This window comes from Heterocephalus glaber, unplaced genomic scaffold (assembly GCF_053883595.1).
Source record: "Heterocephalus glaber isolate CG9 unplaced genomic scaffold, H.glaber_assembly_v1.0 deba00001479, whole genome shotgun sequence".
In the NCBI taxonomy this organism is placed as follows: domain Eukaryota; kingdom Metazoa; phylum Chordata; class Mammalia; order Rodentia; family Bathyergidae; genus Heterocephalus; species Heterocephalus glaber.
This window is the reverse complement of record NW_028258316.1, coordinates 9,397,501-9,417,421: the sequence shown is the minus strand read 5'-3', so window position 1 is coordinate 9,417,421 and position 19,921 is coordinate 9,397,501. Positions and strand designations below refer to the sequence as shown.

Sequence of the window (19,921 nt, the reverse complement as noted above, 5' to 3'; positions counted from 1 at the left end):
GGCAATAGATTGTTCTGTCTTTTAATTATAGGCATAATTTTTAACTTAACTATTACAATGAATGGATAAATGCATTTGAATAAAGTATTGGTGGCAGTTCTGAAAAAATCATTAGGGTATGTGGAATTCTTGCATTTAATTTTTGATTATGAAATACTTCAAACATATGGCCATCCATTTTTTTGGTTAAATGTAATATTAACATTTTTGGCATAGCTGCTTTATTTATTTATTTATTTATTTTTTGTATTAAATTCTTTTATTGGTACATTGTAGGTATACAACACAATTACATTTCTCATTGGGAATTGTACCTTTACATAATGCATCTTGGTTCTTATTTTTTCCCCATTCCTAGCCCTCCCTTCACGCCCTATTTATTTATTTTAATTTAATTTATTTATTTAGGGACCTTGCGTTTGCGAGACAGTCACCTGAACCACTGAGCTAAACCCCTGGCCAATACTTATTTTTAAAAGTACTCTGATACATAAAAATGGTTGAAGATTCTCTCTTCAGGGCACTAATTTTCCTGCCTGCACAAATTCATGCCTTATGTGTGTTTCATATTCTTCTTATTTTTAAAAAAGCTTTCTACTACTTATATGTGTGTTTGTAAATTATACATAGATTTTTAGCACTGACATAAAAATTATACACACATGCTCTGCATATCTTTTTGTATACACCATCTTTTCACTCCTGTTCTTTTCGAGTATATTCATTTTGTTACTTGTGAATTAATGTCATTTAAAAACCGTTTTAGGGGCCAGGGATTTAGCTCAGAGGTTCCGCTGCCTGCCTCGTAAGTGCAAGGACCCGATTTTGATCCCTGGTACCAAAAAAAAAAGCCATTTTAGAGTATTCTGTGCAACTGGACTTCATCATAGCACCATTGAAGATATTTAAATTATTTCAGAAATTTTATTATTATAAATAAGCTTATTCCTATTTTCTTGTCCACGGGCAAGAATTTCCCGAATGTGTGTAAGTATAGTAAAGTATGTGTATATCCATATGTAATGCTGCCAAATTGCTTTCCTAAGTGATTGTATCAGTTTTACAATGCTATCATAAGTAAGAATGCTCGACAGAGAACCTTGTATTTACTTATTTTTCAAGACTCAGAAACTAGGACTGGGGATTTAGCTCAGTGGTTCCACCACCTGCCCCGCAAGTGCAAGGACCTGAGTTTGGTACCCCCCCCCCCCAAAAAAAGAATCAGAAACTAAAGTCCTTATTCTAAATTAAACTTTTTTTTTTTTATCCTTATGTACTAGATATAGATATCAGTAGCTTTTAATTTTGGGGGCTGGGAATGTAGCTCAGTGTGCTGCACCTGCCTGGCAAGTGCAAGGTCCTGAATATGATCCCCCATACCAGAAAAAAAAAAAAGTGGATGTTTGCTGGATATAGTATTTGGTATTTTGCCTGTTTTGGAAGTACCAGCTTGGTGTTCAGTTTTTTGTGTTTTTTTTTTTGTTTTGTTTTGTTTTGTTTTGTTTTGTTTTGTTTTGTTTTTGAGTTAGTAGCAAAGGACAAGATAAATGCAAAGTCATTTAGTTAAATATATTGAAATCATATTTTTGCTGGACAACAGTTTTGTTGCTGTTTTGGATTTTTGAGATAAGGTCTCACTAAGTGGTTCAGGCTGGCTTTGAGCTCCCTACTTCACCCAGGCTGGCCTTGAACTTGGGGCAGTGCTCCTGCCTCAGGCTCTTGAATGCTAGGATTACAGGCATGTAGGACCATATCAGGGCAATAGTTTTGTTTTTGAGTTTCCAGATATGAGATGTACATATAATTGTATTATCTAGAGAGATTTTCTGTATTTCTGGGTAATTAATGGCTTATAGTGAAATGTTATGTAAGCTGTATTTATTTTTGTTAAATATAAAAAAATTTTAAAAAGGGCCGGGGAAGTAACACAGTGAAGGCTTTGGGTTTAGTCTCCACTACTACAAAAACAAAAACGAAAAACAAAAACCAGAATCAAAACTATAATTTTTAGGATAAGACTTAGTCACAATGAAAATCTGGCATAGCAATGCCCTTTAAAAAGAGATGGGAACAAATACTTCACAGCTCTTCTATCAGGCACCATTCTTTAATGTATTCTAAGCCTATCATAAGATTTTACTGGTTAATCATTTAAGTACAAGGTTAGAAATAAATTTGATGATTCACTGAGAAAATAAGATTAGTCAGTTTTTAAAACTATTTTTGATCCTCAGCATATCAAGTCATTTTGAACCAAACATAGTAACTTTGGACTACAGCTAAACAATTTATTTATAATAGAAAGTTATTGACCACAAAGTTCCCTCGCAGATTAAAAGTTTTCTAATAATTTGGAATGTTCACCTCACTCAATTTATTAGAAAATCAAAAGGAACACCGAGTTCTAAACATCATTCTGACAGATTTGTTTGCCTTTATTCCTATTAAATGTATTTCCCAACCTTTGATTTGATACTGAAAATCAGCAATATATGTCTAGGATAAACAGAATGCATGCTTTCTGCAGTTCCCTTGATCAAGGAGAAAGTGCTTTATGTATAAAACCACATGGCAAGAATGTAGCTGTAGGTGATCCCCTGAGAGTTTTTTTGATTGGAGCTGGGAGTTGAGTTCTGAAAGAGGGAGACAGACAGGTTGTTTGAAAAAATTCCCATTAGGCCAAATGCTTATGTTGGAGCTGTGCTACAGCATTTTTCATGTACGAACTGTGACTTTAGCAATTTTAAAGGTTAAAGGCTATTCATTGCAAGATTATAATAATGTATTTTTCACTTTGAAAGTTTTGTATACATCCTTTTGCATTTCATTAGTCAGTGGACCAGAAGTTTCCTTTATTCACATGCTCATTGGCCCAGATTTTATTTGGGAAGTATAACATTATAAAATTTATCACTTAGTGCCTAAAGTCAGTACACTTTCTAATATACACTTTTGAAGTGTATAGACAGCAAAAGAAGAGAAAACAAACTTGATGATTTGACTTAAAAGTTTTATATGTCCTGTATTAATGATTGTGTTCTTTTTTAGCGATTTCAGTATTGGATGAGTAATTTCAACATTTACTTCACAAATCAAGGGCTACTTAAACCTTTGTACATATTCAAGTTTTGGTGCAATTTAGTTAAAATTCTATTATAGAAGATGAAGATTAATTAGAATATTGATTTTTAATATTCTAGCAGTTTGCTTTGAAGTTTTCCTTTGAAAGGAAAACTATTGTTTAATATTCCAAAATCCCTTAAATTATAAAAAGCAATAAAGTAGAAATATTTTAGTGTTTTCTTGAAATAAGAGAAGGGAAGTTTTAAGAAGCAGTTGTTTTAAGGAGACTAATTGAAGTGTCATAGTCTTGAAGACTGGTTTGGTCCTGGCGTTGCTCTGTGGCAGTGGAGCCCCAGATGCCTGGCTAAGCATCCCTCACCGACATCTGGAACCAGTTGCAATACATCACTGTCAAAAATGCTTTCTATACGTATCTGCATTTACACATTAGTTACCCACGCAGCACTCATCAAAAAAGCTGAACAATCTTGACATGGTGTCCCTTGTGGAACTGCAAAGGTGAACCGAAGTTGGGAGGCAGTGTCTCGCGTCACTGTCTGCTGAGCTCTTACAACAGGAAGCCTGATTAAAAGTGAAGGGAAAAATTTATCAGTTGCCTCAGCTCAGTAGACTTCAGTATAATTTTTTATTTACAAAAAGGATATTTTGTGTCACATAAAACATGTAACATAAGCATTACACTGATTTTGTTTAGAAACAAGTATTTCTAGTTTTTGTTGAAAAAGATTGTATGTTTACTACATTTTCCATTAGCTATGATTTTTAAAGGATTTAAATTTAAAACCACACATGAATTACAGATAAAATTGATAACATTTGTATCAGATTTAATTGAAGAATAATTTAATCTCAATCATAGGACCTTTGCTGTTATATTGATAGTAAGTTTGAGCTTATTGTCAAAAGCTGAATGCTAGAAAAAGAAAAGTTATTTATAGGTATTTTGCAGTTTTGTATTTGAGTACTCTTGAAAATGAAGTAAGAGTTTTGACAAAAAAATATAAACGAGCCTTTTATATAAAGAGCTATACAGGAGCCTTGGCTAGCACCTCCATTTCAACAATAACAACAACAACAGTAACAACATTAATAATGTTGATTACAGTGTTGTTGTCTACTGACCTCTTCATGTTCTTGACACATTCTGTCTGGTCTAAATATATCATCTTGTTCAAACTTAGTAAATGGAGGTATTGTTTTCCCCATTGAATAGAAAGAACACTGCTTAAATAAGTTAAATAACTTACCCAAATTCACACAGTTCATAAATGATAGAGCTGGGATTTAAACTCCAGTAGTTTGATTTTAGACTTCAAAATTTTGTCGTTTTGTTTGTTCATTGGTTTATATATTTTAATTTTTAATTATAAAATTTCTAAATGTACATGGAAGTATAGTGACCTACTATATAACCCACTTTAATCACCAATAGTTTATACTTATTTTGTATTTCTTCACAAAACTTTTTCCTGCTGTTTTAAAGTGAATTCTAGACACCATGTTATTCCATCCCTTAGTACTTTAAGTTTGCATTAATAAACCCATTTCCTTTCTTATATAAACCAATTTCACTACCATACCTCACAAAATTAAGTTCAATTTAACAAGACTTTAAAAAAGTCATATGTTTATTATCTACTCATATTCTTGGAGAAAATATAGATTTAGCTAAAATACAGATTTTTTTTTGGTACTGGGGATCGAACTCAGGACCTTGTGATTGTGAGGCAGTTGTGATGCCACTAAGCTAAATCCCTGGCCCTAAAATACAGATGTTTACAGTTAAATTATTTGAATCAGGCTGCAAAAATGCCCACCCCCTCTATTTGGTTGTTAGGACTCTTTATTTTTTGAGATAGGGTCTCACTAGGCCACCACACCTGGCTTATAACTTGAGATTCTGCTTCCACCTACAGAGTAGCTGGTATTACAGGCACAACATCATGGAGTCCATCTGTTAGGATCCCTAAGTGTCTCAAACAATAACATTGACCTTTCTCCCCATCTCACACCTCCTTTCCACGTAACAGTGACTTGTTGAAGAAAATAGAATGGTTATCCTATAGAATGCCCCACATTCTGCATATTACTGGTTATTTCCTCCTGGAAATATTTAATTTATGGCTTTATTCCCTGAATTTCTTCTAGACTGGAAGCTAGCTCTAAAAGCTCTATTGGATTTACATTGCATCAATCATCAATAATGTTAGGTTGGCGCAAGGACCCGAGTTTGATCCCTGGTACCAAAAAAACCCCCAAAAAACAACAACAAAAAATTAATGTTAGGTTGTCTTTGTGCAGTGCTTAAACTGATCAGTGGATTTGGATAGTGCCAGCCTGATCACTTTATTTTAGAGTTCCTCTTATTGTCTCATCTAACAGTTTTACTATCCATGGATCACTAGTGTTTCTAAAAATATATATGTGAATTCCAGATTACTGGGAAAGTACAGATTGGTGTTGCATAGTTAAAATGTAGTCCTATGGCACTCATCAGCATTGTTCCTCACAAATGGAAATTCGCTTTTCCTTGTGCCTTATCTTTAGTATTGTCTCAAGAAGCAGGGTTGTGTCTAGAGTAGGGGTTCATGCACATCGGGTTCAACATTTGCTGGAGATGAAGTTTGTAAGGAGAGTTTTGGTCAAAAGATAATAAATGTTATACAGTTCTAGATTGGCCACTGCTTTTGGAGACTAAAAGGAAAATGAAATAGATTATCTTTGAACTTGTAATCATATAAGACAATAGAATGGTTTTAGCAGTTCAAAGAAAGGTATTTTTTTCTTCTCTTTTCACTGTCACTTTTTTTCCCATTTGCACGTGTTAATTCTAGCAAAATATCTTTATTCTTTTGGTGTCAAACATCAAGATTCAGTGTATGTTTTGCTGAGTTTAACTTTGTGTGTGTGTGTATTTTGAGACAGGGTCTCATGATATAGTTTGCTAAATAGCCCAGGCCGACCTCAAACTCACTTGATCCTCCTGCCTCAGCCTCCCAAGTGCTGAAATTACAGATATGTATCATCATGCCTAGCTAAAATGTGTAAAGTATAAGGTTGAATTCACTATGTGTTTTTGTCAATTCTTAGTTGTTTAATTTTTAGATTTACTGATCACTGAGTAAAACATTAGCAGTGTTAAACCGAAACCCTTGAGAACAAGGGGGCCTATGAAATGAAAGGGTTTATTGAGTCAGTGGGAATCCTAACAGGTCTTTTATTGAAATATAATTCACATACCATTCGATCCACCCTCTCAAAATGGATAACTCAAGTTTTTAACATATTCACAGAATTGTACAACTATCACAACAATCCATTTTATAACATTTTCATTACCCCTCTCAAAATTCCATACTCATTAGCAGTTATTCCTCTTTTTTCTCTCACCAACCAACCCCCACTCCACATCCCAGCCCTAGGCAACCACTCATTTATTTTCTGACCCTATAGGTACAATATGTGGTCTTTTGTTACTGGCTTCTTTTACTTAGCATGCTATTTTCAACATTTTTCCATGTTGTAGCATGTATAAGCACTTTATTGCAGAGTAGTTTTCTGATGTTTGATATTTTATTTATTCATCAGTTAATGGATATTTGGTTATTTCTACTTTTTTGACTATTTTGAATAATGCTATTAGGAATATTCAGGTATAAGTTTATATGTGAACATATGTTTTCAGTTTTCTTTGATATATGCAGCACCCCCAAATAGAATTGATGGATCACATGATACCACTGTTTAACCTGTGAGATGGTGCCACCGTTTTCTTTGAAGTAGCTGTACCATTTTGTATTTCTGTTTACACTGTATGAAGGTTCCAACTCCAGTTTAACTTTTAACAGTATCTTCAATTGGATAAATACTGCCTGTTTTCTGCAAGCCAGAAATCCTTTCAGGTTCAGGGAATACAGCTGTGAACCTGGTTGACCAGTATACTGCACTCAAAGACCATACAGTTCAGCACAGAGAATGAACACAATAATTTTAGAATGTGGTTAATGTTGTGAAGTATTTGCTGGGCTTAGAGGAAGACTTTAGAAAGAATAGTGTGAAGAGGTTTCTATGAGAGAAGAAGAAATAGGAGCGGAGAATGAGAAACATAGGCAGAGAGGGAACAGGAGAAGCAAAACCTCTCCAAAAGCACAACTTTTCAAGACATTTTTAAGGTGATACAGTGGCATGTTCATGGTTAAGACTTGTAATGGATCAATTGTTTTCACTTTCTTGTGAAATATTTGCCTTTTAACCTGTTTTTCTATTGTTTGTTGTTTTTCTTAATTATTTATAGCAGTTCTTATATTCTGGATTTGAAGGTAACAAATCAGACAAAAGTTATGAAAAGATCACAGAAGAGGCCATATAAAATAAGTGAAACAGATGGAAAAGTCCAACTTAAAATAAGATTAAAATAACTGTCATATATTGTTTAGCTGCCAGGCATATGTCTAGGCACCTCATTTATGTTAACTCCTGTAATTCTTACACGCATATTGGGAATTGTAGTGTTATTATCCTCATTTGACTCAGGAGGAAGTGGAGACAGATAGGTTAAGTAACTCACCTGCACCTGCACAGCCCAGGTGAATTGTAGATCCAAGAGGTGACCCAAGGCTAACAGTTTTCACGACTCACCTTGTTGACTTACAAGAGTCAAAACAAAAGTAAAATTGTACTGAGCTACCATTTCTGTCTATCAGATTGGCAAAGATGAACAAGCATAACAGTTACATAGAGCAGAGTATAGACTAAAATCTTATAAATTGCTGGTGGGTATGTAAATTGGTACAGTCCTGTTTTGAAGGAAGTTTGGCAATATCTATACAAATTTTAAATACTTGTAATTTGTTGATTGCAATTCTTGAAATTAGCCTTCATACTCCTTTGCATGTGAGAAATGTTAGGTATGTTCAGAGATGCTTGCAGCATTGGTTAGAAGAATGTAAGCTTGGCAAGAATATAAATATTTGATAGTAGGGGCTGATTAAATTATCTTACTTATTATTTCATGTAATACTATACAGCCTATCAAAGAGAATAAAGAGGCTGTATATGCACTGATGTAGAAACGGTTTCTAAGATATATTGAATAAGAATATTAAGATACGTAATGTATGTGGATATATTATCTGAAACTTGAAGAATAATAGAAATACGTGCTTTTGTGTGTTCATGTTTGTGTAAATAAATGTTTGATATTCACAAGGATGTTATTTTCTCTGGAAAAGAACAAAGTGTTTGAAGTCAGGAACAGGAAAGAGTTGTGTGTTTTGTGTGTTCAATTATGTGACCATATATTAAAAATATTAAAATGAAGATATACTGTAAGAGAGACCTAAACGGTAATAACAGAGGTTAATAAAGGGTTAATAAATTTTGAATTGTTCTACAGTTTATTTTCCCAAATATTTAGTATCTCAAGAATCTTAATCGTCTTTGTTTTTTGCAACCAAAAGTAAGCACTGCCCAGTTGAAATTAGATGGAAACACTCTAATATGTAGCAGAGCCAATGCCATGTATTTAGTACTGTGAGGAAGAACAGAGTGCTATCCTTTCTTCCTTTCTTTTCCTTTTATTGTGTAAGACCACTTTGGATAATAGATTTTTACTTTCACATTTTTAAAAAAATTTATGTATTAATTGGTACATTTTAGGTATACAATACATTTACATTTATCATTGGGTGTTTGTACCTGAACATGATGTATCTTAGTTCTTATTTTTTTCCCCATTACCTGTGCTCCCTTCCCTATTTACATAGATTTCGTTTCCTTTTTTTTTTCCTTTCTCATAATTTTTCCTTTCCTTTCTTCCCTTTCCCCTTCCCCTCCCGCCACCCCTCCACCTTTGGACCTTTTCCTATTTCAAATTATCAATTATTTGTTTTAATCATTTTCATCCTTATTTACACTTTCAGTTTCTCACACTAGAGATACTATTCGGTATTTACACATGTGTGTCCTATTTATTTCACTTAAGAGTATGGCCTCAATATGCATCCATTTAGCTATAAATGACTCTAGTTTCTCATTCTTTATGGCTGAGTAGTACTCCATTTTATAAAGAAACCACATCTTCTTTATCCAGTTTCCAGTTGATGGGCAGTTGCGCTGTTTCCAATCCTTAGCTGTTACAAATTGTGCCACTATAAACATGGGTGCACATATATTGCTGTGGTATGATTCTTTTAATTCTTTGGGGAAGATACCCAGTAGGGAATAGCTAGGTCAAATGGGACCTCTAGTCCTAGTTCTTTGAGGTATCTCCATACGGATTTCCACAGTGGTTGCACCAGTTTGCACTCCCACCAACAATGGATTTCTCTCCACACCCCGCCAGCATTTGTTATTGGTTGATTTCTTTTTTTTTTTTGGTACTGGGGATTGAACTCAGGTCCTTGCGCTTGCGCAGCAGGCGGCGAAACCACTGAGCTAAATCCCCAGCCCAATTTCTTTTTTTTTTTTTAATTTATATATTAAGGGTTAAAATACATGATTTTTTTTTTTTTGTTTTTTTTTGTTTGATTTCTTGATAGCAGCCATTGTGGGGTGAGGTGGAATCTCAGTGTTGTTTTCATCTGCATCTCTCGAATGACCAGTGATGTTGAACATTCTTTCTTCTTTTTTTTTTTGATACTGGGGATCGAACTCAGGTCCTTGTGCTTGCACAAGAACATTTTTTCTTATATTTATTTGCTGCTTTTACTTCTTTCAGAAATGTCTGTTCATTTTGGATGCCCATTTTTGAACTGGGTCTTTGAATTTGGGGGGTCTGATTTTTTTCAGTTCTTTATATATTCTAGATAGTAGACCTTTGAGGTACAGCTGCTAAAAATTTCTTCCCATATTGTAGGTTGTCTCTTAGCTCTGTTGGTAGTTTCTGTTGCAGTGCAGAAGCTTTTTAATAAGATGAAGTCCCAGTTGTTGATTCTTTGTGCTAGTTCCCGTGCTACTGAAATTTTGTTCATAAAGTCTTTTCCTATGCCAATGTCATTGAGAGTTCTACCTAACTTATCTTCCAGCAAGTTTACTGTTTCTGTCTTGATATTTAGTTTTAATCCACTTCGATCTTAGTTTAGTGCACGGTGATAGGTATGGGTCTAGTTTTAATCTTTGGCAGGTTGAAATCCAGTTTTTCCAGCACCGTTTATTGAACAGGCTATCTTTTCTCCAATGAGGGCGATTGGCTCCTTTGTCAAAGATGAGGTGGCTGAGTATGTCGGGAGTTGTTTCTGCATCTTCTAATCTATTCCACTGATCCTCGGGTCTGTTTTTTGGCCAGTACCCTGGTGTTTTTATCACAGTAGCTTTGTAGTATAGTTTCAAGTTGGGGATTGTGATACCCCCAGCCATGTCTCTGTTGCCCAGAATTGCTTTTGCTATTCTAGGTTTCTTCTGCTTCCTAATGAATTTTTTGATTGTTTTCTCTAGTTCTGTGAAGTATATTGTTGGAATTTCAATCGGTATTGCATTAAATCTATATAGTAGTTTTGGAAGTATGGCCATTTTCACTATATTGATTCTTCCTACCCAGGAACAAGGGATATCTTTCCATTTTCTTATGTCCTCTTCGATGTCCTTCTTCAGAATGCTGTAGTTTTCAGTGTAGAGGTCTTTTGCTTCCTTTGTTAGTTTGATTCCTAGATATTTCATTTTTTTAGATGCTATTGTAAAAGGAATTATTTCCCGAATTTCTCTCTCAGTGGGTCTGCTATTTGGGTATAAGAAGGCTATTGTCTTTTGAGTGTTGACCTTGTATCCAGCTACTCTACTGAATCTGTCAATTAGTTCTAGAAGGCTTTTGACCGAGTTTTTTGGGTCTTCTATGTAAAGTATCATATCATCAGCAAATAATGACAGTTTCACTTCTTCCTTTCCTATCTTTATTCCTTTTATTTCTTTCTCTTGTCTAATTGCTATGGCTAATGTTTCCAGAACAATATTGAACAGGAGTGGTGATAATGGACATCCTTGTGTTGTTCCTGAGTTTAGCATGAAAGTTTTCAGTTTTTGACCATTTAGTATGATGTTGGCTGTTGGATTTTCATAGATAGCCTTAATCAGGTTGAGATAAAGACCTTCTATTCCAATTTTCTGTAGCGTTTTTATCATGAATGGGTGCTGGATTTTGTCAGATGCCTTTTCTGCATCTATTGAGATGATCATATGGTTTTTGTCCTTGACTCTGTGAATATAGTGTATTACATTTATTGATTTATGTATGTTGAACCATCCTTGCATCCTTGGGATAAATCTGACTTGGTCAGGGTGTGTGATCTTCTTGATGACTCTCTGTATTCTGTTTGCCAGTATCTTGTTGAGGATTTTTGCATTTATGTTCATTAGGGAGATTGGTCTGTAGTTATCTTTTTGGGTTGGGTCTTTCCCTGGTTTTGGAATCAAAGTAACACTTGCTTCCAGGAAAGAATTTGGAAGCCTTGCTTCCCTTTCAATTTCCTTGATGAGTTTAAAGAGTAATGGCTAATGGCGTTAGTTCTTCTTTAAACATCTTGTAGAATTCAGCACTGAAGCCATCAGGACCTGGGCTTTTCTTTGTTGGTAAATATTTTATTACTTTTTCAATTTCACTCTTTGTTATTGGGGTGTTTAGAATTTCTATATCTTCTTCATTTAACTTTGGAAATTTATATGTATCTAGGAATCTGTCCATTTCTTCTGTGTTTTCCATTTTATTAGAGTACAGGTTCTCAAAGTAGGTATTGATGATCCTCTGAATTTCTGCTGGATCTGTTGTGGCGTCACCTTTTTCATTCTTAATTGCATGGATTTGAGCCTTTTCTTTCCTTTTTTTGATAAGGTTGGCTAAAGGTTTATCGATTTTATTTATTCTTTCAAAAAACCAGCTCTTCGATTCATTGTTTGTTCAAAAGGGTATTATTCAGTTTCCATGTGTTTGTTGGGGTTTTGCGGTTTCTTATGTTATTGATCTCCAATTTTATTGCACTATGGTCTGATAGTATACAGGGGATAACTTCAGTTCTTTTACATTTACTTAGATTTGCCCTATGAGGTAGCATGTGATCTATTTTGGAGAATGACCCGTGTGCAGCTGCAAAGAATGTGTATTCTGATTTTGTGGGGTGGAACACTCTATAAACATTTCTTAAGTCCATTTGTTCAATAGCTTGGTTCAGTTCTAGAATTTCATTGTTAAGTTTTTTCCTAGATGATCTGTCTCTTTGTGATAGAGGGGTGTTGAGGTCCCCCTCTACAACCGTGTTAGTGCTTATTTGGTTTTTCATATCCATTAATATTTGTTTTGTATAGTTGGGGGCATTCGTATTTGGTGCATAAATATTTAGGATTGTCATCTCTTCCTCTTGGATGGTTTCCTTCACAAGGATGTGGTGACCATCTTTGTCTCTCTTAATTAGTTTTGGTTTGAAATCTACTTTGTCTGCAAATAAGATTGCTACCCCAGATTTTTTCTGGGATCCTGTCACGTGGAGAACTGTTTTCCATCCTTTTACTTTCAGTCTATGAACTTCCTTTTGAGTTAGGTGTGTTTCTTGTATACAGCATATTGCTGGGTTTTGCTTCCTAATCCATTCTGTCAGTCTGTTTCTTTTGATTGGGGAATTGAGGCCATTAACATTGATAGTTATAATTGAGAGATATTGACTCATTCTTACCATGATGTTTTATTGTTGTTGGCTCTTTTCTAATTTTTCCCCCTTTCCCTTTAGTGCCTTACCTTGCATGATGTTTTCTCTCAGGTGGGCCTCATGGAGTTGTGACCTTCATTGTTTTTTTCTAGGATATTGCTTAGAGTTGTTTGGTGTGCTGGTTTGGTGTTCGTGAAATTTCTCAGGTGTTCTTTGTCAAGAAAGTGTCTAATTTCCCCATCAATTTTGAAAGATAATTTTGCAGGATGCGACAGTCTAGGTTGGAAGTTATTTTCTTTTAGGGCTTGAAATACTTCACTCCAGGCTCTGCTTGATTTGAGGGTTTGTGTTGAGAAATCTGCCATGATTCTGATGGGCTTTCCTTTGTAGGTGATTTGTTTCTTTTCTCTAACTCCCTGTAGAATTTTGTTCTTCTGTTGAGTTTCTGGGATCTTGACTATTATATGCCTAGGTGTAGATTTCTTTTGATTGTGGCTGGGTGGAGTTCTATATGCCTCACTTATCTGTGTGTCCAATTCTCCACCTCTGTCTGGGAAGTTTTCTACAATTACTTCTGTGAACTGTTTTTTTTTATGTCAATTGTACTTTCTACTGTTTTTTCGTGGACTCCTATGAGTCTTACGTTATTCTTCTTTACATCATCTAGCAGCTGTTGGATTGATTTCTCATGGTCCCTTACTATCTTTAAGAAATCTCTGTTTTCATGGTCCTTAACTGCGATCCTGTCTTGTATATCTGATATTCTGTCTTCAGATTCTCTTAGTCTGCTCTGCATGCTTTCAATGGAGTTTTTAATCTCCTGAATATCTGTTTGAATCTATTTCATGGATTCCATTTCTTTCTTATGTTGGGCATTCACGGCTTCCAGCATGTTTCTGATCTCATCTATTTTCTTGTCTGTTTCTGCTCTAGAGCCTCTAATCATGTCTTTCACTCTACTCACCATCTCTGTGTTTATCTGGGAGATTATTTCTGCTTTGAATCTTTCTAGAGCCTCATTCATCTGTTTTGTTACTTCCCATGCTATCAGTTCAGGGTGTTTAGGTGGTTGATTATCTGACTTTTCCACCTCATTTCCCCAGAATTTCCTTTTTGTGGCATGGAAGCCTGCATTTGTGCCTTGCTTAAATGTCTTCTCATTTTTGTTTTTGGTACTGTCCTTGGTTTAATCCCTGGGTTGATATTTCAAAATTGCTTAATGCAGGTATCTTTGTAGCTTGTGTTTAAAACCCTTGTGGAATGATTGCTTTTCAGAGATGTCTTCTGGATATGGTTTTGAGGCTCTAATGACTCTGAGGCTATTTTATTTTCCTTATACCAGGAAAGAAAATTGATTAGATCAATCACAACATGTTAGGCCAAATGTTACAATCAGCATTGCCATAGCATCAAGCACAGCTTAGAAAATGACAATTTGTGGTAGTTATTAATCTATCACATTTAACTATGTGAAGTATAATCCCCTGTACCTCTGTAGTGAGGGACCAGGTAGCAGAAGAGCCGTAAGGGGGGAGGGAGAGATGGAATTGGGCCTTACAGGCGCCCATGCGGCTAAGTGGAGCCCCGGACAAAGGCGGGGCCCCAAGCCACTCCCGGGACCCCACTGTCCCATGGGCAGGAACTGGAACACAGCCGAGGAACCTCAGGCTGCTCGGCCGACCCAAGGAGAGAAGCTCTGGATCTACTTTCACATTTTTAAGGAAACCATTGCAAGCAGTATGAGTGATTGCTACATACAGTAAACTATAAACTACGCAGCTTACAGCTCCTTGATATCAGCAGGAACTCTAGGTGTGCTTTGGTAATCAAAGTTTGTGCTATAAATGGGAAAAGGTAGGAGGATGTACTTTGCAGACAATGTGAAAAATCTCCTGCCAGATCACATTTGTACCTCTACAGGAATTGTCAATTGATTCTTAGTGTTGCAACTTTCTGTTCATTTTTAATGAGATTAAATGAGTTTCTGCTAACTTCAAGTGGTAAAAATATACACATGTAACACTAACTCTTTGTACTAAAGTATAGAACATTCAGAGAGAACAGTGGCCAAGAATGATGGCTGTACTCTCTAGATCTAGACTAGCATGTATGATACTTATCTAGGGAAGTTTTTATAAGATAAAAAGAATAAGGTGGAATTTTGAAGGCAGAAAAGAAATGGGCTTTTTGGAGTATTAGGTGTTAATAGTTTCCAGGGAATTGATACAAATCTTTGGTAAGGTAGAGGAAAAAGTGAAGGTGGCAAGTTAAGATGGGGATCATTGGTGAATTCCTCTCTCATCAGAGAGCAATTGTTGAGAATATGAGCTTGGCATCCTATAGACATCGACTGGTCTTCTCAGCTAGTTTGCCTTGAGGAAGTAACTTAGTAACTTGATAAACTTACTGTGTCTCACTGGAGATAATTATATTGTTTACTTCATGAACTGTAAGGATTAAATGTGAGCATGCCCAAAAGCATACACTAGGTGTTTTGCACAGGAGATGCTTGATAGATGTGTTACTGCTATTAGTGATAATTTTGAGATGAAAATTTGTTGACTCTCATGCATTGTTTTAGGTTTGAGGAATCTAGAGGCAACATGGTAAATAAAGAGAACTATTTTCAGATTCAGAAGATATGTCATTTGTTCAAGTCTAGATTGAGTAAATTAACATCCTTTTAATGACAATTCAATTAGAAAGAAATTCATAGAACCGATAAATAATCCTGTAATATAAATATTTCCAGTCTTTGCCCTTCATCATCACTTGTAACTTCAGTGAGATTGAATGTTAACAAGAAAATACATTAGGCATTCTTGAGATGTAATAGATGCTCAACAAATACAGATTTATTGATACAATTCTTTATCTGCTTTTTTGTCAAAGGATGAAATGAAGAATAATTCCTGGAAAACAAGATTCTAGGAAGTAAAGCATAAATGGAAGGATTGAAGATAGAAGCAAGCCTTGGTTACCAAATAGCTAGGTTATAAACTCCAGTTTTGCTGTATTAAATGGTGTAACTTCTTCTCAATAAAACATAGCAAGGTTTAATGTGGGTAGGAGGAGAGATAAAAGTCAAAGATTTATGGAGAAGTTAAAAGCTTGGAAACTAAAGAGCTTATCGGTTCTGCTGACTCTGATATTGAGGTAGAGAAGATATTTTGAACATTTAGTTTTAGATGACTATATAACATCCACATATACACAGTATATGGAGAAAAAGAAATCAAAGATTGAAAGGAAAGAGGGAAATATTGGAATATATTTATTAGGCATTGCAATGTTGTCTTTTCACTGACCTTCCTGTTCATTAGCTCAATTCCATAAACAGGAAGTATATTTTAAAGCATGTAATATACTTACACTCCATTTTAAAGTATTTTGCTGACATAAAATTCTTGGTATAAAGCAAAAGCTTTAAGAGACCAGTACAGTATTATATTATTTGTCAATCTTGTAGTGCTCATTGGAAGCACTTTGGCCATTTTGGCATTCAGATGCCTTTTTGTAAATGTGGGCACCAGCAGACAGATTGTTTTTATGCTTTTTTTTGTTTTAGCCCTGTCTTTGGCTTTTTATTTTAAAATTTAAAAAAGAAAATAGGAAGATAAAGAATTGTGACTTGTCTAATACTATGCTAGTGTTTAACTGTCTATCAGAAAATTTTTCTGTAGAGGGAAACAGTTTTGGAATAAAAGGAATTTTTCCAGGATGGATTATTTTTTTTTTGTCATCCCCCCACATTGGATATGTGTCCATTTTGCTTTAGATACCACTTATAATTTCAGGATTTATTTAGTAGTATTCTTCTGGTCAAATACAAATAATGCTATCCTCCCTGTGTTGGCTTTTTAGCAGTGTGTAACAATAAGTAACATCTTTTTTGTGACCTTTTTTGTTTGGCTTTTTATATTATTATTAATATTTGCTTCTAGGGGTTTATTAGTGACTCCCTTGTTTTTTTTCTTTTGTATCAGGGATTAAACTTGGAACCTGTTTATTAGTGACTCCTAATACATGTTCCATCTCTTAGTGATAGCTAATCCTCTGCATGTACTTTTCTTTCTTTCCTTTAAAGAAGTGACCATTTTTCCTTGCTTACCCCCTTGATCTTCTTGGTGTAATACTAGCATTTTAATACCAATAATTTTTTTAACTTTAATTTTTTTGCTTTAAAATATACTTTATGGCTTTTTAAGAGGTTATATGTATATGTAAAGGACAAAAAAATGGAAATATTTATATTACAGGATTATTTCTTTGCCCTTCCTCTTTCTTTTGAACCTCATTCTCATTGAATTAACATGAAAGGGACATTGTGAAAGGAGTAGGAAGTATTTTCTAAGTTCAGAACTATTTCCTTTGTGGACTTATTTACTTAAGTTGTTCAGTTATGTCTCTAGAAAGTCTCTATCTTGATTTCTGATGTCTAAACTAGCTCAATATGTGGTACCTAATTGTATTTTTTTTTTTTTTTAGAAATTCTTAGATTTTTATGTACTAATGCTTATTAGGGCTACCATAATAATTACAATTCTTTATGTGCATTAACTATGGTTTGTTTGATTATTCCTATTTTTCAGATGAAGAAATTGAGGCCCAGAGAGGCTTAATAAATTGTCTCAGATCACTGAGTCATCTAGTAGTAGAGTTTAGATTTGTTACTAAGTTTTATTGAAATTCTAAACCCATACAGCCTTTGATCTTAAACTATTTGAATAATTGAGTACTGATAGTTAAATTATTCTCATTGTTTTAAACTCATATTCTGTGGCAGTGTTTTTTTAAATTAGACTTGATAATGCTTGGTTTTGTGAGGGTAGAAGTGTAATAGGTGATTCTTGTGTTTGTGCTGATCTAGCACCCCCTAGGTGCTATGATTTTTGCCTTGGTCTTGTGATATGGCAGGCACTAGAGAAATGCATGGCTGGATTTTTATGTACGCAACTGTTGCAACAGGACATTTATAACCACTCTACTTTTCTTCCTCTGCTGTTTCATCCCTGGAGTGTTGTCTTACCTCAGTTTGTTCAGTGACAGGGAAGACAGGAGAGAGAAATCTCTGGAGTGTAGCGCTGCTGTTGTATGAGTTGTTTTGGTCTTGAGCTTGCAGTGCCTTTCATACACACACCCAGCTTTTGTTTAGAATGCTGTTGAGTGAATAGTGCTTACTTTATCGTAGGCAGAGTTGATTGTCCTGGTTAAAGAATCAAGGGAGATTAAGTTGATCTCTTATCTGTTCTGTGTATGGCAGTTAATTTCACTAATATGTTGAGTAAACTGTAGTATTGGTTTAGTGTTGAACCCTTTAGACAGGAACAGTAGAAATAGTTTGAACTCAGGGATTTTGCTTTTCAGTGATGTTTTTGTTGCACTGTTAACAAAAATCTATGAAAAGTTTGAGTAAAAGATGATAACTAGCCTGATGTATGAGATCATTGTATGAGACATTAATAATTCAGAAGGAATATATTTTCTTATATTGTATCTCAGTTTCTTATTTTGAAGACTTTCATTTATATCTTTCTACTTTGATTGTCAATTTATCTTATTGCCTTTAAATGATGAAGTGACTGACTTCCTTAAGATGGGGTTAGAAATATAAGCCATTTCTTGAAACAAAAAGTTGCTTCAGTGAGTTTTCCTTGTACTAGCTCTTCTCTTTCAGGCCATCTTACATCAGTTCAGTTGACAACTTTACTCAGTTCTAGGCAACAGTGACTGTACTTTGGCCTGCAGAGACAGTGAATCCATTCTGGCTCTGACACCCAATTTTATTGTAAAATACATTCATGTTGACATCATATCAGTTTTCTGAACTATTACATGCATAAAAGAATTCACCCTTTTCCATTCAGCCCTTCTCAGCTTTCTAGTAAGGAGAAATCTAAACACCCAATGTTTTCATTTTGCATTTAATGTGGTCTAGTACAGAAAATAGCAGCTTCAGTTAAAAAATTTTTTTCTGGGGGCACTTATCAGAGTGTATTAGCTTAGTGGTGTTCATTGGTAGGAGAGAACTAAAGAGAAATGCACAGGGCAGTTTTTAGGCTATAGCAGTTGAAGTTTAGGGTAAAACAGGTCTGTATTGACTCAAGATTATGGGGATTAGTCGCCAGAGTTCTTTTGTAGGCAAACTGTCATTTAAAGTCTTGTTTGTGGACTTCATCCATATCCAATTTTGTGGGGTTTGCCTCCTACTTGATATTTTTAATTGTATTGGTTTTGTGAAAGCTTTATATTTCTGTTTTGTTTCTTTGTTTTAAATACATTGGAGCTTGGTAGTTGTGCATTTGTTTCAATTGTTACCCAAATCTTCATTATCCGTTTAGGGTGGGAAAAGGAGATTTTCTTGTGTATAAAAATCAGCTCTTCCATTTTTAGGTCAATTCTGGCTTTGTACTGAATTTTACTGAGCTGTCCTTGGCTATCATGATAAAAAAAATTTGACCTTTTCACTTTTTATAGTGCTTGATTGACTTATTTGGCTTTTTAATCCAAAAAATTAAGTTATTTTCCCCATTTTCTCTGTGAATACAGCCCTTCTTAAAATATCCACAGACCTAGTTGAGAAATTTAATATTGTTTTCCTTGTTATTTAGCTCTGTTCTGAGGCTCTCCATTGGGAATTTCATTTACTCATGAGAGACTGACATTCTAACATGGAATGATTGTAAATTTTGTTTCTAAACTAATATCATAAATGTTTCCATTTGATTATTTAAATGTGAATATGTAATTTACATAAGATTTTAGAAGGAGTGGTTCTCAAGGCTATGGATATGTATGTATACATATATGTTAATTCTTACCTATATTATTTTGGGTCTGGTATGATCATATGGGGCATGTGGAGAATTTTAAAAAGGTTTTTTGTATTATCTGTATTTCCTAAACGTAATGGGGAGAATAAGGTTGGAATAGAAAGAGAAAATTGCAAACATACCCTGACTTTCCACCCGCTGCATGCACATTATCTTTATCTTTATTTATTAATAAAAGACGGAATGCTTTGGAAAACAAAAGGTTTTAATGGCCGGTGCTTGGTATCCTTGACAACAGTCCCGAAAGAATATTACATTAGGGCACCAGAGAACTTTTAAAAATAAGTAATGGAATTCCGTCTCTGTTATGCTTTTAGTAGTCATTTCGGCCATGGTGCAGCGAGGTCATAAGCTGAGCTCAGTGAAGGGAGCCAG

General features: G+C 34.8%; 1 protein-coding gene across 7 annotated transcripts in view; it reads left to right on the top strand.

The window, feature by feature from the left end:
* Pbx3 (PBX homeobox 3) overlaps positions 1–19,921 on the top strand; it is a 201,293-nt gene that overhangs the window by 67,642 nt on the left and 113,730 nt on the right. Inside the window, exon 1 of one of the 7 annotated variants that reach the window (XM_087183193.1) lies at positions 19,424–19,921. This exon is cut by the window's right edge and continues 40 nt beyond it. The exons of the other annotated variants lie outside the window; for them this stretch is intronic. The gene's annotated coding sequence lies outside the window, so the exon portion shown is untranslated. Of the gene's footprint in view, positions 1–19,423 lie in introns of those variants that run through there. 7 annotated transcript variants of the gene reach the window in all.